General features: G+C 43.4%; 1 protein-coding gene and 1 long non-coding RNA gene across 11 annotated transcripts in view; one reads left to right on the forward strand and one right to left on the reverse strand.

Annotated features, from left to right (window-relative positions):
- Positions 1–743: 743 nt before the first annotated feature.
- The window catches only part of DUSP16 (dual specificity phosphatase 16), a 110,181-nt gene continuing 87,096 nt past the window's right edge, over positions 744–23,828 (forward strand). For 2 of the 10 annotated variants that reach the window (XM_086401971.1, XM_086401976.1), the window contains exon 1: positions 744–990. The gene's annotated coding sequence lies outside the window, so the exon portion shown is untranslated. Of the gene's footprint in view, positions 991–17,471; positions 17,612–17,866; positions 18,738–18,808; positions 18,945–22,405; positions 22,602–23,828 lie in introns of those variants that run through there. The other 8 variants (XM_086401966.1, XM_086401973.1, XM_086401969.1 and 5 more) reach the window with 7 other exon arrangements.
- On the reverse strand, positions 15,023–16,988 carry LOC147372673 (uncharacterized). The gene is made up of 2 exons (XR_015164254.1): positions 16,527–16,988; positions 15,023–15,398 (listed from the first exon to the last, which is right to left on the reverse strand). It is a non-coding gene; the product is annotated as an uncharacterized LOC147372673 (long non-coding RNA).

Here is a 23,828-nt window from a genome sequence, read left to right on the forward strand (position 1 = left end):
TGACTGGCTGCTTATTGACATGGGTAATCAGGGATTTCAGACTCAGAGATCAAGGTCAACATGAAACCATGGCAAAAAGGACTGGAGATCCCTAGGACACAGGCCCCCTTACTAGGCTCTGCTGCCTTGGGGCTGAGGGAGGGCGGGGGGCCCAGCCCCCCAACAGGACAACCAGCGAGCTTGTTCCCTCTGTCCCTTGCTGCCATTCTCTTCTGAGTCCCCTCATCTTACATTTTCCAGCATTTTAAACATCTCTGGAGACAAAGACAGCAAAAGACAGCAATCATGGGAAAAGCAAAGCTTTAATAAAAATAGAATTCCAAATATTTCAGCAGGGCTCTCTTTGTCTAACTACAAGAGATTTAGAGAGTGGATCGAACAACCTGCATCTCCTTGTTCTGCAGTTGCCCAGGTGTATGCACCCCTGGGTCCCTGTCTACTCACTTGTAAAATGAGACAGAATCCCACCTGGCTACTTCGGAGAGTGGAGGAGTCATTTTAGGCAGACCTGGTTCACAGAGGACCCCTGACTGAGGCCTAGGATATATACTGAGTGGGGAAGGAATTGTGTATAGGCTTGGGGGTGAACCTTGTGAAGCCTGTTAGAAGGACCCTAGAACTTGAGTGTTTGAAGGACAATAACCAAGAATCGAAATCCCCAGACTGCAGGGTTCCTGCATCACATAAGTCCCTCCCAGGTGTGGGCTGAGTTGCTCCAAGTCTCACTTTCTTCATTCTGTCAGGAGGAAGAGGTCACTGAGAGTGGGGCTGTGGCCAGAAAGATCAAGGTTTGGAAACAGAGGTAGCAGAAAGGCCAGAAGAGGAGTAGCCCCCGAAAATAGTAACAACTGACCACCCTGTTCGCTTTCCAGATAGGAGGGGACCAAGGGGCCAGGTAGCTACAGCATCTCTGGCTGCCTGAGAACCTTCCTCCCATCAGCAGCACAGCCACCAACTTGGGCAAGGAAAGAAAACCTTGGACAAAAAGAGGTAAGTCCAGGAAATGCCAAATTAGTTGGACTTTGGCAGATCTTTGTGGGATCCTTAGACATTTATATTCTTAGGGGAGAGACCTTCCTTTTTTATTCTTGTATAATAGACAAAACCTAACACTTACCTTTGTAACCATCTTTGAATGTGTAATTCAGTGGGGAGACATATTTGATGACTTCAGTTCTATGCTGATGTACAATAGATTGTGTACTCTTTGCTGTCAAAGGTCCTTATTGGCCTGTGGAGTCAGACAGTAGGGTTCTATTGGTTAAGGTAGGTTTGTCTCCTGCAATAGGGAAACACCCTCAATATACCACATACCCAATGGAAAATTATCCAGAGGTCGTTTTTCATTGATATAGGTAAGATCTCACTTGCCGTTATGTCCCTTTAATTTGTATCTCTGTCTTGGCCCTAAGAACTTGTCCAGACCCGCAGCTTTGCTCTTGGGCCTGTTTTCTTTTCTTCTGCTACATTTTTGTTCTCAGCAGACTCCTGGCTTATTCTGACTATGAAAATCCTATTCTCCCTGGGATCTGACTTGTCTGCTCCTTCTTGGGTCCTGCATAGCTTTGGCATCAGATGCAATGCTCAGCTTCAGCTCTCTACCTGAGCTCCAATCCCACATCGCTGACTGCCTACTGGTCATTTCCTGTGGAATGTACCACTCATCATCCTGCCAAACAGATTGCGACAGATTGTCCAAAGCAGCCTTCATTTTTTGCCACAAACCAGCTGTTCCCGTAACCTCTCAGCCCTTGTCAACAATAGGCTAAGTCATTCAAGCAAGAAGCAAAGTCCTCTGATCTAATCTCCTTTCATTGCCCTCAGTCATTCAGTCCCCAAGAACAATCAGATATTCTTCCAAATATTGATCATCATTTCTATTCTTCTCTTCCTCCCCTGCCCCATGCCCATTTCTAGGTCATCACCACCTCTAATATCATCTACCACTCATGTCCACTCTTTCCTAATTCAATTCCCTGTGCCAGGCCAATGCCAGACCTGTATTTATTCATTAAGTCACAGCTGTTAACCTTGAAACTCTTCCCTATTCCTATGCTATAGGCTTGCCCTTATCAGGTCGTTGTGTGTGTGTGTGTGTGCGCTCAGTTGTGTCTGACTCTTTTGTGACCCTATGGCTACATTTTGTCGGAGAAGGCAATGGCACCCCACTCCAGTACTCTTGCCTGGAAAATCCCATGGATGGAGGAGCCTGGAAGGCTGCAGTCTATGGGGTCGCTGAGGGTCGGACACAACTGAGCGACTTCACTTTCACTTTTCACTTTCATGCACTGGAGAAGGAAATGGCAACCCACTCCAGTATTCTTGCCTGGGGAATCCCAGGGATGGGGGAGCCCGGTGGGCTGCCGTCTGTGGGGTCGCACAGAGTCGGACACGACTGAAGCGACTTAGCAGCAGCAGCAGCAGGCAACATTTTGTAGCCCGTCAGGCTCCTCTGTCCATGGAATTCTCGAGGCAAGAAGCCATTTCCTCATCCAGGGGATCTTCCCGACCCAGGTATCGAATTGGCGGGTGGATTCTTTACCACTGAGCCACCTGGGAAGCCCCTGTGTGCATGCTAAATCACTTCAGTTGCATCTGACTCTTTGAAACCTTAGGGACTGTAGCCCACTAGGCTCTTCCGTCCATTGATTCTCCAGGCAAGAGTACTGGCGTGGGTTGCCATGCCCTCCTCCATGGGATCTTCCCAATCTAGGGATTGAACTCACGTCTTCTGCAGCTCCTGCATTACAGACAGATTCTTTACCTCTGACTCACCGGGGAAACCCTGGGAAGCCCCTTTCAGGTTGTTAAAATTTCTTTTAATTTGACCCCATTCTAGATAATTGCTTTGCCAGGCAGTTATATATTGTAATGGAAAGTTTGATGGATTTGGGATTAGTGGATCCGCTTTCAAACCCCAGCTCTGTACTCAGCAGAACCACTTGGAGGAATTCACTAACTCTTGGAGCCTTGGGTCCCCATTTGCAGAGTGGGGATAACTGTGCCCATGCCCTACGGAATTTCACAAGGATTTAATGAGATGGTGTGTGTAGAAGCAGGTTTGCATTGTGCTCAGAAACCACGTTTGAGCTGACTGCCTTGATTCAAATCCAGGCTTTATCACACCGTAACTATGTGACCTGGAGCAAGTTCCTTCACCTGTCTGCGCTTCATCTTTTTCATCTGTAAAATGAAGATACAACCAGTGCAATACTTCATAAAACTATAGTGACAATTCAGTGAGATAATGAATGTAAAGTGCTTAACATAGTGCCTGACACAACATAAGCTCTAATGGGTATAAGCTGTTATTATGTGCCAGAGACCTTGCACAGAGCTTGACACCTGATCAGCACTTAATAAACGTTTGCTAGATTTGTTGATGAATTCATCTTATGCCTGTGATCTCATTTCCTACTGATTCTTGCTATGGATGTTCTTGTGCACCTTGTCCTCCAGACAGGCTGACTACCTTGGCTTTTCATGAATATGTCTCCCACTTTTCTTGCCTTTGGTTATGGTACATCTCTTTTCTAGATTGTCATCATTTCTCTTCCCTGCCTATCCAAAGTCTTCCTATTCTCTAAAGTCCATCCTAAATCCTGCCTCCATGAAACTTGCCCTCATCGCTTCTATACAAATTGATTTCTCACTTTTCTAAACCAGTGACCCTCAATTTAGTATCTGGTACACTTGGCCACCTCATGCGAAGAGTTGATTCATTGGAAAAGACTCTGATGCTGGGAGGGATTGGGGCAGGAGGAGAAGGGGACGAAAGAGGATGAGATGGCTGGATGGCATCACTGACTGGATGGACGTGAGTCTGAGTGAACTCCAGGAGATGGTGATGGATAGGGAGGCCTGGCATGCTGCGATTCATGGGGTCGCAAAGAGTTGGACATGACTGAGCGACTGAACTGAACTGAACTGAACTGAATACTCTTAGATGGGCTTCCAAGATGGCTTAGTGGTAAAGAACCCACCTGCCAATGCAGGAGATGTGGGTTCGATCCCTGGGTTGGGAAGGTCCCCTGGAGAAGGAAATGACAACATGCTCCCGTATTCTTGCCTGGAGAATCCATGAGTAGAGGAGCCTGGCGGTCTACAGTCCATGGGCTGGCAAAAGAGTCGGACATGCTTTAGCAACTACACAACAACAACAGTACTCTTAGGGGCTATTTTTTGTGTATTTACTTTATGACTTCAACTAGTTTGGAAAATATTCCTCGGTCTAGCATTGTTTCAGAATACAGAGTAAGTGTAGTGAATATTTGAACTACTAGATGACCTTATCAACTCAGACTATCTCTTCGGATAATACACTTTTTCAGATTGTATTGAGGGTGGAATTTGGAGAATGGGACACATACTTAGTTGTCTGAGGGTAAGAAAGGATCTGGAATTCTGAAAAAGTTTCTCTTATCAACAGAGTGGCACATGAGGGTGGACAGATGAATGAGGGTAGAGTTAAGAGGCTCCTAGTAGATGAGATGGGCCTATGGCCTCTGGGCCAAAGCATTGGGGAAATTCTTGAGCCCAGGTGAGGCAGACCATGGCTGACACAGACAAGAAAGTGTCCCCATTCAAATCTGGTTCTTGCTGTGACAGGTTTTGCCTTGAACCAGTTTCTCAAGCCTCTTACATCTTTGCACAACATTTGCCCTATTGAGAAACTGGTTTTGCATGAAACCTCCCATGGCTCGGAGCAAGTCTCCATGACGGTGTTTGCATACCGTGGGGGTTTTACTCCTCCCCTATGTGCCAATAAGGGTGAAGCGGCCTTCAGATGACGTGATATGTAGTCCATCACCGCGTACTCCAAAACCAAGAATCTTTGAACTATGTGAAAGGTTCATACCAGGATTTCACAAGCCAGGAAAGACTAGTCTAGAAGGCAAGGTTAAGAACATTGTCTTTGCCCAAGTTCTCATGAAGCCTTCTCTGAGTACTACAGCCACATTGATCTCCCCTGTCTCCGGTTCCTGTTCTACTGGGTTGCCCAAAAAAAGTTACTACAGGTTTTTCCATATGATGGTATAGAAAAACCTGAGCGAACCTTTTGGCCAACCCAATACATATTGTCTAGACTACACAGTTCAGTCCTGGTTGTCTATTGTCTTCTAGAAATTGCTTTGTGTGTTAACAGTGAATTCCCTGAGAATACAGACTACCTCTTGTACTTTTTTGCTGGCCAGTTTTCGATACAATTTAACCCAGTATGGGCAAGAGAAGATTCTCGACAATAAGTGTTGATGAATTTGTTTTGGGAAATGCAAATTCATTATAAAAAAAAAAAAAGTGGTTTCACCGAGGAAAATTAGAAGACCTGTTTTTTCTTCTTTTTTTTGGATGCCACGGCATGTGGAATCTTAGTTCTCCAACCAGAGATTGAACCCACATCCCCTGCATTGGAAGCATAGAGTCTTAAGCACTGGACTGCCAGGGAAGTCCTGAGCTGTTTCTTTTAATAGTGGTGGGTATTAGAGTCCTGTCACTGTTGGTGCCATTGTCAGCAGCAGCCTCCTTTCACAGGTAGAGAGTCAGGATGGTACAGGCAGGACTCAAGTTTTTAGTGCTTTCCCAGTTAGGAGAGAAAGATGCTCCCCCCCACCCCTCCCCAGTGCCTGAGACCCCTTCCTGATTGCCCTTTCCCTTCCCAACCATGAAGGTCATCCAGTGAGAGAGGGGAAGGGCATCAGACACTGGGGGACTCAGATCCTTTATTTTGTAGATGAGAAAACTTGGGGCTCAGTGAAGGGCACCTAAGGGTGGTGGAAAGAGGATGTGTAAGCTTTGGAGGCAGGCAGAACTGGATTCAAATCCCAGTGCTGTGCCTCTTTAGCTGTGATTGTGAGTGTCTCCTCATATCTTAGAGACTCAATTCCTCATCTTTAAAATGGGGATAACAAGGCCTCCCTATGGTGTGAGAATTAAGTGAGATAGTGTATGTAAACACAGTGCTTGGGAATAGAGATGCTCAGGACTTGTCGGCACTCTCTTGAATGTCCTGCCCAAAGTCATCAAACAGTTCAGTGCTGGCCTCTTCTGATAGTCAAGCTTAATATCCTTTCGGTTACATACTAAGACTAGCCTCTTCCCCCCTAGAAAATTAAGATCAATTATTAAAATTTTTAAAAATTACTTTCACTGTAGATTTGGACCCGTTTATTTTGAGGTCATTTATATGCCGACAATACTTTGGCCACCTTACTCATTGTAAAAGACCCTGATGCTGGGAAAAATTGAAGGCAGGAGGAGAAGGGGATGACAGAGGATGAGATGGTTGGATGGCATCACCGACTTGATGGATAAGAGTTTGAGCAAGCTCTGGGAGTTGATGATGGACAGGGAAGCCTGGCATGCTGCAGTCTACCGGGTCACAAAGAGTCGGACATAACTGATAGACTGAACTGAAATGATAAGCCCACAAAAGTCCATATAGTCAAAGCTATGGTTTTTCGAGTAGTCATGTATGGATGTGAGAGTTGGACCATAAAGAAGGATGAGCACCAAAGAATTAATACTTTCGAACTGTGATGCTGGGGAAGACTCTTGAGAGTCCCTTGGACAGTACAAAGATCAAACCAGTCCATCCTAGAGGAAATCAGTTCTGAATATTCATTCGAAGGACTGATGCTGAAGCTCCAATACTTTGGCCACCTAACACAAAGAGCCGACTCGTTGGAAAAGACCCTGATGCTGGGAAAGATTGAGGGCATAAGGAGAAGGGGCCGATAGAGGACGAGATGGTTGGGTGATATCACCGACTCAAAGGACGTAAATTTGAGCAAACTCTGGGAGATAGTGAAGGACAGGGAAGCCTGGCATGCTGCAGTCCACGGGGTCGCCAAGAGTGGGACAAGACTTAGCAAATGAACAACAACAACATATACACTAGAGACGGAAGAACTTAAAAGACAGGGGTACTCAATTTCAGAGTGAAATTCAAAGGTATTGAGGTTTTAGCCATTTCCAACTATAGTGTTTGAACTCCTGGTGCTCCTAAAATAGGACTGATGGCCTTTTACCCCTTTAAACAAAAAAATTCCAGTCTCTGATATATTTACATGCTTTGCTTTGCAACTTGATATTTTTCACCTGTCTTTCTTAAGCCATAGTCTGCTGTCCATTCATCATCAATTGGAGCTAAAGTGAAACACTTTAGCTCAACACTGCTGTTGAAGTTCTTCTAGAGAAATAAAAAATGTGTCAGAAATGAAATGGATATCACTTATGAAAATTAAAGATTGGGACTTCTCTGGTGGTCCAGTTGTTAAGACCTCACCTTCCAATGCAAGTGGTGTGGGTTTGATCCCTGGTTGGGGAGTTAAGATCCCACTTAACTCATGGCCAAAAAAACTAAGACATAAAACAGAAGCAATATTATAGCAAATTCAATAAAGACTTTAAAAAAAGGATCCACGTTAAAAAAAAAATCTCCAAAAAATAAAGGATTGAGCATAAACCTTTTTTTCCATGCTGGAGAATATTCGCTGCGATCAGTATTTCTTTGAAAAATTTTAGTTAGCTACTATTTATTGTGTTTGGCTGCAAATATATCTTTCAGTATGAAGCTGAATCAGGAGTAGACCAGAAGAAAAATCTTAGTGTGGAATACCTCCTAACTGTGACTATTACAATCTCCAGTTGTGGTTGCCAGCTCATCATTTGATGAATCAAATAGGTCCTGCAAGGCAGAGGGAAAAAGCAGGGGCAAACCTCCCTGACAGAGAAGGCAATGGCACCCCACTCCAGTACTCTTGCCTGGAAAATCCCATGGATGGAGGAGCCTGGTAGGCTGTAGTCCATGGGGTCGCTAAGAGTCGGACATGACTGAGCGACTTCACTCTTACTTCTCACTCTCATGCACTGGAGAAGGAAATGGCAACCCACTCCAGTGTTCTTGCCTGGAGAATCCCAGGGACGGCAAAGCCTTGGTGGGCTGCCATCTATGGGGTCGCACAGAGTCGGACACAACTGAAGTGATTTAGCAGCAGCAAACCTCCCTGAAGTTTCCTTTCTGTAGTCAGCAGAATAATGGCCTCTCAAAGTCGTGTCCTAATGCTCAGAACCTGTGACTATGAGGCCACATAGCAAGGGAGAATTCCAGTTGCTAATGAGCAGATTTAACAACGCAGGAGTATGCTGGGTTGTCCAGGCGAGCCCAGTGTAATCACAAGACTCCTTAGTGGGGGAAGAGCAGGAAGAGGAGAACCAGGGGAGAAGGCTGGGGATGTGAGAGGAACTCAATCTACTGCTGCTGCTTTTAAAGATGGAAGAACGGACCAGGAGCCAAGGAATGCAGGCACCTCCAGGAGCTGGAAAGGACAAGAAAATGCATTTCCCCTGGAATCTCCAGATGGGAACACAGCCCTGTCGACACCTTGACTTTGGCCTACTGACACCCACTTTAGAATTCCAGCACTATAAGATAATAAAAAGGCTTCCCTCGTAGGTCAGTTGGTAAAGAGTCTGCCTGCAATGCAGGGAGACGTGGGTTTGATCCCTGGGTGGGGAAGTCCCCTGGAGAAGGAAATGACAACCCACTCCATTTTTCTTGTCTGGAGAATCCCATGGACAGAGGAGCCCAGCAGGCTACAGTCTTATGGGGTTGCAAGAGTCGGACTTGACTGAGCGATTGAGCAAGCAAAGATATTAAATCTGTATTGTTTTCAGACAGTTTGTGGTTATTTGTTTACAGCAGCAATAGAAAACTAACAGTCTCTCCAAACAAAGGCCAACTGACCACCTTGCCCCAAAGATCCTGCCTTGCTGTTGTTGAGTCGCTAAGTCATGTCTGACTCTTTGTGTCCCCATGGACTGCAGCACTCCAGGCCTCCCCGTCCTCCACTATCTCCCGGAGTTTGCTCAAGTTCATGTCAGATCCTGCCCGGCATTCTGGAATTTCTCACAATCACGGGCAACAAAATTCCAAAGAGACTGAGACAGAGGGAGAGGCTGAAGACCAAGGTCAAGGGGGCGAAGGGGTCAGCAGTTGGTAGAGCATGCTTCTCATGTTTGGCATCATAAAGGAAGGAGAAGACATATAAATACAACTTATAACCTACAGGAAAGATGGGACTAAGAGCCATACTTGGTATTTATGTCACATCTTATAATGTGTAAAGAGTTTCACTTAATATTTCCATTTAATCCTCCCATCAGATCTATGAAGTGGAAATTTTTATTTTATGTTTTGTAAACAAAGCTGAAGCTTAGGAAACTAATTTTTCTTTTTTCTTTTTTTGACCACAACACATGGCTTCTGGAATCTTAGTTCCTCAACCAGGGGTCAAACCCGGGCCCTCGCCAGTGGAAGTATGGACTCCTAGCCACTGGACTGCCAGCGAATTTCCTAGAGTTAATTTTTATAAAATCAGATAATAGTTAAGTAGAAGAGTCAAGAGTCACACAGATGTGATTCCAAAATCCAAATGTGTCACTACTTTGACATGTCTTACCTGGAGAGACATTCAACAAGGAAGTCAATTCTTACAGAGATCGCTCATTAGTCAAGGTAATTTCTCTAATAAATGGAGGCCATGGGGAGAGGGGCAGATAAAACTTTGCAGTGGGTCTCCACTCTTCATAGCTCCGCTTCTTATAAATATAATCTTCCTAGAACGTACCTGTTGTCAAAAACATCACTGGGCAGTGGTGACTACTCGCTGAATGTTTTTGCTTCACTGTCCACCATGAACCTAAATTTCACACGTCTAGACTATAGCTCAACCCCACCTCCCCCACCTCAATCCGACCTCCACCCTGACTTTCCTATTTCTTTTAAGGGTTTCATCATTAACCCAGTCATCTAGATTCAACAGCTATAAAAACAATCACAGCTAACCCTTACTGGGAATACATTCCAGTGATTGTGCTAAGCATTTAGATGTCATCCACTGAGTCCTCCCAACAATCCTATGAGGAAGGTACAATTGTTAACCCTATTTTACAGACAAGGAAATTGAAGTTTATATAAATTGCCGAAGGTGACACCTTCCCATCATCTTTAATGACTTATCTTCTTCACCGTCCAGAGCTCATGAGTCACCAAGTCCTCCTAATCCTCCCTCTGAACTATTTCTTGTATTTGTTGCTTGCTTTCCACGTCCATTGCCCTGGTACCAGCCTTGGTTCTTTTTGACTTATGTCTGACTTGTCACTATAGCTCAATATGGTCTCTCTTGTTCTATGGTCCCTTTGCTCAGATCTTTCTAATATGCTTTGGTCAAATTAAGCCACCTAAAATCCAATTTTTATCCCACCCATTTCTCAGTTCAAACTTTTAAATTGGAGAAGATACATCCAAACGTTCCCAAAGGTTATCCTTGGACAGTGTGATGGTGACAATATTTTTTTGAAAAATTAAATAACGTCATTGTATTAAAGTTAAAAGAAAAAATGGTTAAAAACTATAGGTTGAAATCATAGGGCAAGATACATAATAAAGATAAGCAAACATTGTACCCTTTAAATGTGTAGGTCAAACTTCATTTGTTCCAGCATTGAAGAGTTCTCACTGATCATCTGACCATTCCAAATACACAATTCCATTTTTTACAGGCAAATCTTTGCATTTAAAAAAGTTACTGAAACCTACTTACTGTTTCCATAATTTATAAACTTCATTTCTACTGGCAAAACAACAAATGGATATGGTAAAAGAAAAGCTGAATCAAAATATCAACAAAGGATATAACAATAAAAAACTGTCTGAGACTAAATGACTAGAATGAGATGTTTATAGAAATTAACTAGTACAATGACTGGGCTGAGCAGGCACTCAGTAAATATTTGTTACCATTCCCTGGTAAAGGGAGCAAATGAGTACTGCTTAACTAGTAAGTTTAAGATGAGTTAACTAGTTCAATAACCAAGGAGCAGTGAAAGGCACTTCAGATTACTTATATATATTTGCAACTCATCTTCTTTATTAAGTGGCAATCTGTATCATAACTTATAATGCCATTATAAGCTTTGAGGGAAGTTTTTTCAAGGAATCAGAGACCTTTAATGCTTTGCTTTTCAAAATAAAATTATGATATTTGTATTGTTGTTAATAATGAAAAGTGAGAAATCTAACACCTGTGTGTGGTTTTCTGGACTAAAAAATGACAATGTTCAATAATAATTCATTTTTATAAATGTAAGCAACACCTTTAGGAATAGTCTTTAGTAACTGAACCTCTTGTTCAACAGTGGTTAAATAGCAAGATAGAATATTCTGCTTGTGTTGTCATGTCCAGCTCTTTTGTGACCCCATGGACTGCAGCCCACCAGACTCCTCTATCCATGGGACTTGCCAGGCAAGAATACTGGAGTAGGTTGCCATTTCCTCCTCCAGGGGATCTTCCCCACCCAGGGGTCAAACCCATGTCTCCTGTATCTCCCGTGTTGGTAGGCAGATTCTTTATCACTGAGCCACCTGGGAAGCTCAAGGATATTCTGATTAAATAGCCAAATACCATTTTGATTAAAAAGTACTTTTTAAAATTTGTGTAAAGCCAGAGTTTAATGTATTGAAGAAAAAGGTCGAGTTCTCTTTAGATCACTGAGTTTTAGGACCATCTCAAATCATGACTATAAAGAAAGTAGAAATTAAATGGAATGTGAAAATAAACTAGTATCACCATGTTAATCCAGTATGGAAACAACCAGCTCCTTTGTACAAGGTATATACTGGGTTTTTAACCCTCATAACAACAGTGGAGGAAATTGAGGCGGTCAGTAGGATCTTTGTGGGATTAAAATGGTCTCCATCTGCCTGAAGCTGGGAAGGATGCTTTTCACTTCCTTTTAACAGTTTCTATTGCCCAAGAATGCACAGCTAGTTAGGGACAAAACTGGGATTAGAAGTTTCTGAAACGATAATTTCTATTTCACTGTTTCCACTTCCTTCCTTCCTTCTCTTTCCCTGGTGAACTCACTGCCATCTTGCCTCTGCAAGATCGTCTTTGGTGAAGCCATCCTCTTCAGAGTCACTTATTTGCTAAGTCAAAGGAAGACTTTTTTTTTTTTAACCTTATCTTTTTAAACTATTAACTCACTGGAAACACACTCTTTCCTTTCTTGAAATGCTCTCTTCTTCTTAGCTTTCTGTAACAGCCACATCCACTGCTTTTCTTTCTACTTTTCTGTGTCTCTGCAATCTTGACTCAATCCTGGGATTACTCATTTTAAAAATCCTTGCCAAATTGATAAATGAAAAATCATCCAGTTTTTGTAACTTGCTGTGTCTGTTTACATATCTGCTACACAAAGATCAGATATACACTGATAACAGTGTTGTTGCTATTTGTTGTTTAGATGTCTTAATTTGACATTGAGGTTTTTCATCTCTTTCAGAGCTGGGACTGTATGATTTTGAACTCCTTCACCTCCCTCCTTTCTTCCATTTCCTTAAGAATGAGCATGTATTGGGTTGGCCAAACAGTTCACTCAGGTTTTTCTGTAGTCTCTTGTTTAATTTATTTATTTATTTTTTTTTATTTTTTTAGTTAACAGGTTTTTAATAGGCAGTGATGCAATTCTTTTTTTAAATTTTATTTTATTTTTAAACTTTACATAATTGTATTAGTTTTGCCAAATATCAAAATGAATCCACCACAGGTATACAAGTGTTCCCCATCCTGAACCCTCCTCCCTCCTCCCTCCCCATACCATCCCTCTGGGTCGTCCCAGTGCACTAGCCCCAAGCATCCAGTATTGTGCATCGAACCTGGACGGGCATCTCGTTTCATACATGATATTTTACATGTTTCATTGTTTAATTTAATTGAGTGAGATTGAACACTTAATTCCCATTGGACTTTTTTAAGTACGATATGTGGTCTGGATTTTCTGATGAGGAGCACAGAGCTCTGTACTGAATGACAGTAAACCTGTTTCTAATCCCAGTTTCATCCCTAACTAGCTGTGCATTCTTGGGCATGCCACTTAACCTCTCTGGACCTTCGATTTCTTATATATAAAGGGAGTGGGATGGTATCAGGTAATGACCTAGGTATCTACTAGCTTTCACATCACATAGGTACAATTTTCTTCCCAGAACTTCCTTCAGAGGCAAACTCAGAATATTCTCTCCTAATTCTGACAGAATAGTGTCTCCTCCAACATAACATCACCTCTTTGAGGCAGAACCTGCTTCCATCCAGAACTGTAATTTGTTGTGTGGGGCACCGAGCCCTAGGACAATAGCAGCAGCTACTGTCCAAGAAGACACAGCCAAGACTTAAAGGTAAAGTAGGTCTTATTTGTGTGTATACTGATAAAACACTTTGAAAATCTGTTGAAAGTTAGGGATCACAGGAAAACATACATACGCATATAGTACACAATTTTAGGGGGCTCCTAGACCTTCTGAAGTCCATCCATGTACTTCGTAAGAATCCATGAACCCTAAGCTAAGAATATTTGATCTGGGAACATTAAAGGGATCCCTGCAGATTAAAAAAATTATCAAAAATGCTTACTTCCCATTGGAAAAGGAGCTGTAAAATGAAAAAAAATATGTACAGAATAATGCACTTTCTGTGCATTAGAAAGGCCTATGTGGTCTGGGTCCCAGTTTTGTACTTTTGAGCTCCACTGGCCTCCCTTTTGCTCTGGAAACATTACCGGCTCTCTACAAGTCACACTGTTTTTGCTGAACAGTCTCAGAGTGACCTGCTGCCTCTGCTCAGACCACAATCCCTGGTGGCTATCCTTCAGGCTTCAGTTCAAGTGTCCCCTCCTCCTAAATGCCTCTCCCAATTACCTTCAACTCCTCTTCAACATGCGCTATCACAACACCCAATTTCTCCTGTAGAACGGATCTTGTTACAGCCTTGGCTGTTTTTGTCTTCTTTTCCCATTAGAATGTTAGTTCCTTGAGAGATGGGACCTTGCCTTTCTTATTTATTCCCCGGGCCAGGGACAGATTAAAGCCCACAGGGGGTCTAAGCACTAAAGATTATGGTGCTCCTCTTCCATCTTTAATTCTAGCTAAAATATTTGGTGCACCTCCCTCATATTAAAGTAACTAGAACCAATACTAAACTGTACATTTACATGTACTGCAACAAAGACAGCTTCTTCCCAAATGATCTGCTTCTAAGACCTCAGAGCCTCTGCTTTGCTGGTGTCCTAAGTACATGAGACCTTTGCCTGCCTTGGGAAATTAGCACTCACTCAACCCTTTAAACATACTGGACGAAGTTTTAGGTTAAGTTGGCTATGCCTACCAAAAAAACCTTGCTGGGATTCTGATAGAAACTGTGAAATCTATGTTAATTTTGGAAGAACTGACATATTTACTCTATTGGGTCTTCCAAGCCATGGATATAGCAAGTCACTCCAATTATTTAGGTCTTCTTTAATGTTGTTCATCAATATTTTATAATTCTCAGCATACAGATCCTGCACATGGTTTGTTAGATTTGAACCTAAGTAGTTTACATTCTTTGGAGCAATTGCAAATGGTATTATTTAAAATATCTTTGTTCTTGGCATGCATAGAAGCTGTCTTAGTAGAACAAGAAGGCAAATACTCTTTAGTGAAGTAAATTTGCTCAGTGTTAATTGCTGGACTAGTAACAAGCTATGTATTGAACCATTCATATACCTCTTTAATGTGCTTCTACATTTCAAATTTGGCCTAATTCTTAATTGCTACACCCCAATCCCTACTCTTATTAGAGGGGTCTACTCATCCCTCACCTGAATACCCTTTATGCAATCCATCTCCTTGTCTGCCCCGCCATTTCCTATCTATAATAGTCCCTCTGCTGAACCCTCTTGCACCAAACTAAATCTTAACGATCCTTCAAGCATGAAATCAAAGAGCTTCAGAAGATGCTTTCCCTGACAACCCAGCCAACATCACTTCTTTTCTCTGCTGGACTCTACTTTTTTAATTTAAAAAAATTTTTTATTTAATTTGAGGATAATATCTTTACAATATTGTGGTGGTTTTTTGCCATACAACGACATGAAGAGTTCACTGGACTCTTTAAACCAATATTGTATGCCACTCAATCATTAATTTGGTTTTTAATTGGTTTTAATTTGTGTTGTTTCCCTAATTAGATGATATACAGTGGGAGACTCCCATAATAGCACACACATGGAAGGTGCTCCAATTTAATTGCGTCAATGAAGAAAGAGGAGAGAGAGGTTTCAAGATGTGTCAGAATAAGGCGACTGGAGCTGCATGTAAAGAGGTCTTTCATCCAGGCAGGATCCATCTTTTCATCCAATAGATCCAGGATCTAGTCTAGGACAAGGATTCTCTTTTCCTTCCTTCTTTCGAATCTCAACTCCTCCAACCAAGCAGACTAGAGATGCAGATCCTCTCCAACTCTCTCTTGGGTAACTGTTGTGAAAACAGCAGGTCTATAGGCAGTCGAATTTTACGTTTCCTGTAAGAGCGTAGGTAGTAATAACTTTGGAGCTGCAGTAACATCCCCCGGCCACCAGAGGACAGCGTGCCGCGGAAGAGATCGTCTCGCCCCTGCAGAAGGCTTAACGAGGTCAAAGGCAGAGGCAGAAAGTCGGCTCTGCATCTATGGCCTTCAGCTTCAACTGCCTCAGCTTCAACTGCCTCCCTCGCGCTCCCCTCTCTAGACGGACTCCTTTTCCTCTTAAAAAAGATGGGCCGGAAGTTCCTAGAGGCTTACTGTAATACTGACCTTAAATGATTATAGAAACGAATGGGCTTTAGCTGCAGGATTTAAAGGCAAAAAAGAAGTATAGACAAAGTTCACTTTTCTAACACTCCTCACCCCCCAAACATGCTTCTCAGTTATTTTGGCAAAAAACAAACAAACAAACAACAAACAACAAAACAAAACAAAACCAACACACACAGAAAACAAGACGACAAAAAGCCTCAGGCAATGTCCAAACGGACATTTCCCAACAAAGATGTCTTCGGGGAACCAACGTCCCAAATCTAGTACATTGCAAATGGAATATTTTATTCCTACACACAAATTCTGGCTCATGAAGCAGTCCACTCGGAGTGTGCTTTTCCGTCATTAATCACATCTCTGTTATGTGATATCCACGTGAGTACTTCTCAGTAGAAGCAGCTTCATGCTCAAATGCTCAAAGAACACTAGAATAAAGCTCCGATTGTCCTCCTCAGTGATTCCAAGTCCTGGTGTGTCACCAGCTCAGGTCTCTCTTTCCCAAAGTGTGTAATGCCGTTTCAAAACAAAGCTATTTCAATCCAAAATTTAAAATGCACGAAGTGTGTAAAGTAAAATCAACTGGGGTCTTGCACCTCCCAAAAGGTGGTGAACCTCTGGTCTGACTTTCAGACGATTCTGTGCTGCCCAAGTACAGGGCACACAGTGCTTGAAAAGGACACACTTTTCAAGAGCATGTTAGGCTACTCGTGCTCGTTACATTTACAAATGTAAATAGAAATAAGTAAATAGAAGCACAGTAAAATCATAAATGTTAGGAGCATTCTGGTGGGGGCTTTCTATGACAAACGGAGAGCTGACTGCCTGACCACCTGAGCGTGATTTTTCTTAAATTACCTGTAACTTCTCTCTCCTAGAGCCCGCAGTGCCCTGCATTTTGGACTCTTCACTTTTAAAAGATTGCAATTCTCTCAAATCATTGTTTGCGTTTCTTCACCCTGGGGAGGCAGCTGGAAACAGCCCAAAGAGGAGGAAAAGGCTCTGTGCCTCGCTGGGGCAGGAACCCTGAAATACCTGTTGGGGCGCAGCCCTACGCGGCCGAGACCCGGCCCGAGGGTCGGGGATCCGGGGCCCCGGGGGCAGCCGGCGTGAGGGCGCGGAAGGAGGAGGCCGCGGGGCCGCCTCCCCCGGCCACCCGGCTCCTCCCAGCGGCGCCCGCGGAACCTGCCCCGGAGTCGCCGGGCCCCGGAACGGAACGTGACCCGACCCCTCCCCGAGCGGCCGCGACCAGGCGCCGAGCCGCGCTCCGGGTTCGGGCGGGCGCACGGCCCCGCCCGTCGCCCACCGCCCTGCCCTCGCCTGTCTCCTCCTTTCCCCGGGGCTCCGCTGAGTTCATTCACTGGGATTGGTTTCAAGTGACGCCATCTCTTTATTTTTAAACCAATGACCTCATCCGCGCTTGAAGTTTCCTGACCAGCGACTCTTTCTCTTTCCCCCCAACCCCCCACCCCACCCCACCCCCCGCCTTTCCCCCTCTTTCTGGGTATCTCTGTTTGGGGCGGGGGGGCTCTGGTCAGTTTTCCAAACGACTATCATCACCTCTCCCGACCCCCTCCGCGTCCCCCCCCAACCTCCACCTCCCCAGGTTCCTCGCCCCTTTCAACAGTGTTTTTTCAAGGCTGATCGGGGGGTTGGTGTGGGGGGTAGAGAAAGAGTGAAGAAAAGTTGCAAACGTCTCCTCGCTTCCTAAGCCTCCCGCCCCCACCCGCCCCTCCGAGCAGGAGAAGATAATATAGTGAAAAGAAGAGGAGGCGGAGGAGAGCGCGACGGGACGGACGCGGGCGGGAGCGCAGCAAGCCCTCCCGGCTCCGCCGCGGCGCCTCGCGGGTCCGGGAGGCGAGGGGGCCCCGCGGGGAGACGCCGTGACAACTTTCGTTTCCCCCCGCCCCCCCGAGGGAGCCGCGAGGTCTGCGGCCCCGAAAGTAAGTGGGCGCGCGGACGGCGGGGCGGGTGGGCGCCGGGTAGGGCTCCCGCCGCGCCGGCAGCATGGACGCCGGTCCGCGCGTCCCGCCGGCGCTGCCCTCCGGGCGTCCGGGCCCGGGGTCGAGGGCGGGGTGGGGGCGATCGCGGCCCCGAGCGGCGAGCGCGTGGGAAGCGGAGGCGCGAGGGGTGTGTGGAGGAGGGGGGCCCGGCCCGGCCCGGCCCGCGCGGGGTCGGGGCGGCGGCGGCGGGTGCGCGGGCTCGGGCCGAGCGGGCCGGGCGGCCGGCTGCCGCCTCCAGGAGCCGCCGCCGGACGCGGTCCCTTCGCGGGCCAAGCTGCTCACTTCCAGGCGCGACTGTTACACAACTCGCCTGCCAAGAGGGGCCCCGGCCTGACTGTCCCCATTATCCCCAGCTCGCCTTCCGTGAGAGCGTCTGGGCCACCTGAGTGGTGACCGGGCTGCGCTCTTCAACCCACTCGCTTTTCCTCCGGGGACACCCCCCCCTCCGCCGAGGCCGGGTGTTGGGGGGCCTGGTGCGCCAGGGACTTTTTCTTTATTTACACCAACCGTAAAACGTGAGAAAGGAAGAAGCCCCGGGAGACAAGCGAAGGTCTGTGTATATCATGTGCAGTTTCATGGAATGAAACACAGGGGAGGAAAATATTTGTGCAAAACGGAAGTTTTCAGGTGCAGCTGCGTTTATTTCCTTGAAATTACAACAGCAACTACACGGTTATTGTGTTTTCTCACTTGAGAAAACTACAAACAGATATTTAAATGAATGGATCCTGCAAAATCCTAAGGAAATGTATCAAACCTCAATTTCAGCCGTCCTAAATAAATCCTAGGAGTCTCAACTCGTTTGGAGAAAGCACACCTCCAATCAGACCGTGATGAATAAAGTGGAGAGAGGAAAAACCTGTTACATAATCTCATTTACCATGGGGTTGCAGTACCAGCCCCTGAAATCAAGGGGAAGTGAGTTAAGATGCAGGGTTTTTAAACCTCTCTGAAGGTTTTATTTACCCACTCTCCTGGCTGCCACTTGTGCTTTAAAAGATTATAAGTAAATACTCCGCTCTTACAAGGGAACCAAACCTATCAAACCTGTTTAGAAAATGACCAGGTATGTTTCTTTCCTTTCTTTCCTGTGTGTGTGTGTGAAATTTACCATCCATGAAATACCTTATGACTAGTATTTGGGGAACTTAGACTGTCAGAAAATGCCTCTTTAAGCCACTCATCTTTTGAGCGCACATAGGTGACAACTGTTTTCCTCAGAGGATTTATACTATTCTGAACTCCATCAAGAAAAGAGATTTTTGAAATTAAGGTAAATTTTTAAAAGAAGGAAAGAATTCTTACCAGTTGAATCAGTCACTTGTGAATTATTTATTTTTCCTTGAGAAATGATGTGTATGGGTGGACAAACAGCTTGGGAGGCCGTGGTTAATTGAGACTTGTGCTGCAGCCTGGAGAAGGTACATTAAAAAATTAAGAATTTGGGGCTTTGTTGGGGTATATTAGTCAAAGTGTGACTAGGCATCCTGAGTTTGTTTTTGTATTTTAAGTAAAGTTCTGGAACTTAACTGAGTTTGATGACTGTGAAATCTTGTTTAAAAAAGTTTTGGGGGGTTAACATTTAACATCCTATATAAAAACTTGGCCTAAAAGACACCAGCCCCAAAGTTGGCTTTTAGGTAAAATAATTTGTACTTCCCAAAGTTCTTTATGAGGGGGAACTGCAAAAATGAGTTTATTCTCAATTCTGCTGGTAATATGATGATTAGCATGAAAAAGAGTAGGTTCAAGCTCTATATAAATGTGCATTTGAATGTAAAATAATTGAATACCTGTAAAGTGAAAACAGTCATGTAAAATTGAGGATTAGGGATCTCTTTGGCCAAGAGCTCAATGGCAGAAGCTGAAAAGGGGGAAAAGGAGAAGAATCTGTTAACCTACTTCTTTTCCTTTTTCTTAAACATTAGAAAATCATTTGTGGAAGTGAGGCAGCAGCAATCAAGTGTGAGATTGTGTAGAATTTAGGCTGGGGTCAGGAAAAGGGGCAAGGTTGATGTGTGAGTTTGTTTTGATGCTCTTTTCTATAAATGCCCGTATTGAGAATTTAATTTCATAGTTTTTGGCCTATGGGATTATATATTGACAAAGCTGACTTGCATAGCTGTTTAATGTTTTTCTATTTTTCAGCCAATCATAATAACCCACTAAATATAAATTTGCTAGAATTACCAGTGTAATTTATCCTAGAAACCCAACTTTTCCTGGAGTAGCTTTAAAAAAAAAAAAAGATTCTTCTATTCAGTGTTATTTGGACTGAAAATTTCATTAGACATTTTGTGTTATTACAATGCTTTTCATTCTTAAGCAAATGGTACTTTAAATTAAAGAAGTAAATTAATATAGGCTAAGCTGATTTGGATCAGAAGCCCAGGAACAGGGAGGAAATAAATCAGAGGAAACAGAAACCAGATTTTATGATAGTTTTCAACAGATTGAAAAAACGAGTTAAAGACTTCATAGGAAAAACCTCAGTTGATATTTGATTGGCTTTTTGAAAAAACTGCATCAGAATTTAAAATTGAGACAGATATTCCACCATTGTAAAAGAAAATGTTACTAACAGTGATGGCTTAAGCAAAAACTTTAAAAAAGTAAATCTTGCCCAAAGCCACATGGTGTATTCCAAAGCCAGATGTCAAATTTTTTTCTGATTTTCTTGTGTTGTGGATAATCTGATATTTTTGTACATTTCATTTAGCCCAGATAACCGGGGTTTGGTTGGCTTTGTGAAGGGATGACCAGATTTAAAGAAGCAGGCTCAAGCTTTAAGAAGAGGCCAGTCTCATAAACAAGCTGACTGCAAAGTTTGAAATCTGATCAAATAAGTGACTAGAGGAAACAGGAGTGGCTCAGAAAGGAGGATCTAAGGCAGATTACCAAGGACAGGTACAAAGCAATAAGAAAAGCTTGCCAGGGCTATGATCAGGAAAGAAGGAAATGGGATCCATCTTGACATGAAAGGAAAAAGGCATAAAAAGAAAAAATACCCTTCAGTACCTCAGCAACAGGAAGAAAGTAATGAAACTCCAATTTCTTGATTGGGGTTAGATACTTCATTTGAAGGTATCACCAAAAAAGTCACAAGATTTTTTTTTTTGGTAATTACATACAAAAATTAATCTTGGAGGAGGGATGGATAAAGTGAATTATGAGCAGTTATAATTACATATATGAGAATGTAAAGCTTGAAGTTGCCAAAAATAAATTTAAACTAGAGGGGATCCACTGAAATTACAGTTGAGTTATTGGAAAGGGAGGGTTAGGTTATAAAAAGGTGAAACCATTAACTCAATTGATTTCTGGATTAATTATAGGTACGAGTCAGTCAAGCAGAACATTTATTAGTGGTAGACTGTGTATAGGTCCCGAGGTGGATACCGAAACCTAGGGGCACGAGTCCATGCCCTTAATGAGGATTATGAGAATTTTAAGGGAGCTATATACATATGCAAGGATAAACAGTTATCAGACAGCAGACAAGGGTGGCATTCATGGTATGAAGGAGAAGGAGATTGGAGGAATGGGAGATCTTTTTCATAGAGGAGGTAGAATTTGACCCTGACCTCAAAGGATGGTTAACCTGTGTATGGAGTAAAGGAAGGGGAGGGGTAGGGGGTGGCCATTCAGCTATCCCTTCATTCAGCAGATCTGTTTGGAACCTCTACTGTGTGCTTGGCACTGTTCTCTGAACCCGGCAAAGAGTGGAAAGTAAGATAAGGTTTTTGCCCTTATGGAATTTACATTCTAGTGGGAGAAGGGCAATAAACAAGTAAACACTTCATGGAAAATCTGATGTCAGAGAGTGATGTCTTGTGAAAATAGGAATGATCAGAGACAAGGAAATTACAGAGTGCTAGTTACAGCCCTACTTATTCTGTGAATGACCTGTTTTGCCTGTAATATGCCTGGTGAAATGTTAATGATTTAACTTTTTAATATTTATTTGCAGCCCGAACCAATTTGAATAGACATCTACACAGTCATTGACTCCGTCTTTAACCAATTTTTAAAAAGAAACCTACTTAATATTTTGTAGATTGAAGCATGCAGGCTTTGCTTTTTCAACTCCTTGTTAACAATTTTTATGCAATTCTGCTGCTGTTGTCTGCTAAGAACCTCATGTTTTTGCAGTGAGGTTAATGTCATTCTTTCCAGTTTACTTAGAGTTGTGATGTATTGGGCTGTATACTTAGATATATTCTCCATTAGGAACAGTAATCACAACAGTGCTATAAAGGGAAGCTAAACTCCCAGGACAGTTTGTTTTGATGACACCTTGTATGAGAGCACACAAAACTGAAGGTGGACAGAAAGCATAAGTCGGCTCTTCAGCGTAGTTAGCAGAAAATGAGGTCAAGGGTGACATTCCCTCCAGGTCTCGTCTGCATGGTACGTTTGGGCTGCGTTCGTTGTGCTCTGTGAACTTAATCATTCTCCTTACAGGTTGGTAGGGGCCTTAGTGGTCTCACTGGAAATATTATCTTAAACTTCTGCAGATAGTGGACCTGATACAAAAGTGTCGGTTTTGAAATGGGGAAGTCTGGACTCTGCAGTTGTCTGACTGCCAGGTTTTGTTGTTATTGACAAGATGTCCTTTATAGCATCAGCTAAAAAATTCCTTAGTGACTCTTGCATGTTTTGGAACACATTTATGAAGTACTTTTTAAGCATTCTTTAAGAAATGTGTTCTCTCCTTCTCCACTTTTTCTGTAGTTTTAAACTTCAAACAAACACAACAACAAAAAAACCTTATAGGTGGAATTGAGGTAAAGGATCCCAAAAAGGATTTATGTGCCTATGGAACCACATCTCTTAAAATTTTCTATATGCATCTGACCAGTTTTCATCTGCAATTCGTTCTGACACACTTGGGATTAGCCTATGGAAAAGAAAACGATTTTCAGAGGAGGTGGGAGATTCTTTAGCCTTTCCTTGATTTCCTTCTGAATACGCCATTTATTTTTATTTTTTTTCACTTTCTGTTTTATGTTGGAGTATAGCTGACTAACAATGTTGTGGTAGTTTCAGGTGAACCCTGAAAGGACTTCACCATACATATACATGTATCCATTCTCCCACAAACTCCCCTCCCATCCAGGCTGCCACGTAACACTGAGCAGAGTTCCCTGTGCTCTACACTAGGTCCTTGTTGATTATCCATTTAAAATATAGCAGTGTGTACATGTCGATCTTCAACTAAATACTCCATTTAGAAAAGAATTGTAGATGTAAGTGCTCTGAGTCTGTGATGTATATGATAAAAGCTAATGTGATGTGTAATCTTGAAAAGTATTTGGGAAGGACAGTAGAATTCCTATGTTTTAATGTCTGGGTGAGGAGTGGGCCAAATTGCAGGTTTTGCACTATAAATTACACTATAAATTGTCATGTATGTGGCAAGGTATTCATATTAAATTTGTCCATTCTTCCCCTTAAAATTAATGAGGAAAGTAATATGTAGAGAAGTATATGTTGCTTATTATTTCACTGAATAATTATACACAAAAATACTACAGCTCATATCCTAAGATGTGCCTAGTAGAATTGACTTTTTTGACAAATGTTTGCTGAATAAATTGAATTGTCACAGGTAGTTTATTTTGATGATATTTGCATTGTATTTCTAGCTTAGAGCACTGTGTTTTTTTTTGTTTACAATTATCTTTTTGTGTTTAATTAATTTATTTTGGATGTGCCATGTGACATGGGGGATCTTAGTTCCCTGACCATGGATCAAACCTGGGCCCCCAGTGTTGGGAGCACAGAGTATTAAAACCACTGGATCACCAGGGAAGTCCCGGAGCCCTGATTTTTGAGCTCTGAGTTGAAACCCGCAGGTGGTTGCCATTCAGCCTTTTGGTTACTGGGCCTGTTTGAGCGGTACTGTCACTCTGGAACCCAGGCCCTGACCTTAAACCTCCAGCCTGCCTGACCACGGGGCTGGCCCGACCCCACCTTTTCCGAAAGGGCAGGTGGTGGCTTCCTACAGTTCCTGCCCTTGCTGATCAGCTGAGTGTGTCCCCTTCTGGTCACTTCTCAGAGTACTGAGGTGTCCCCAGTTTGGCCTTTTTTGTGGTGGGTGTCTCTTGTCATGTTTGTCTGTTGTTTTGTTGGAGAAGAAGCACATTTCCCTGGA

Source organism: Bos grunniens, chromosome 5 (assembly GCF_055505025.1).
Source record: "Bos grunniens cultivar Pamir isolate PY7600 chromosome 5, Bosgru_T2T1.0, whole genome shotgun sequence".
NCBI lineage: Eukaryota > Metazoa > Chordata > Mammalia > Artiodactyla > Bovidae > Bos > Bos grunniens.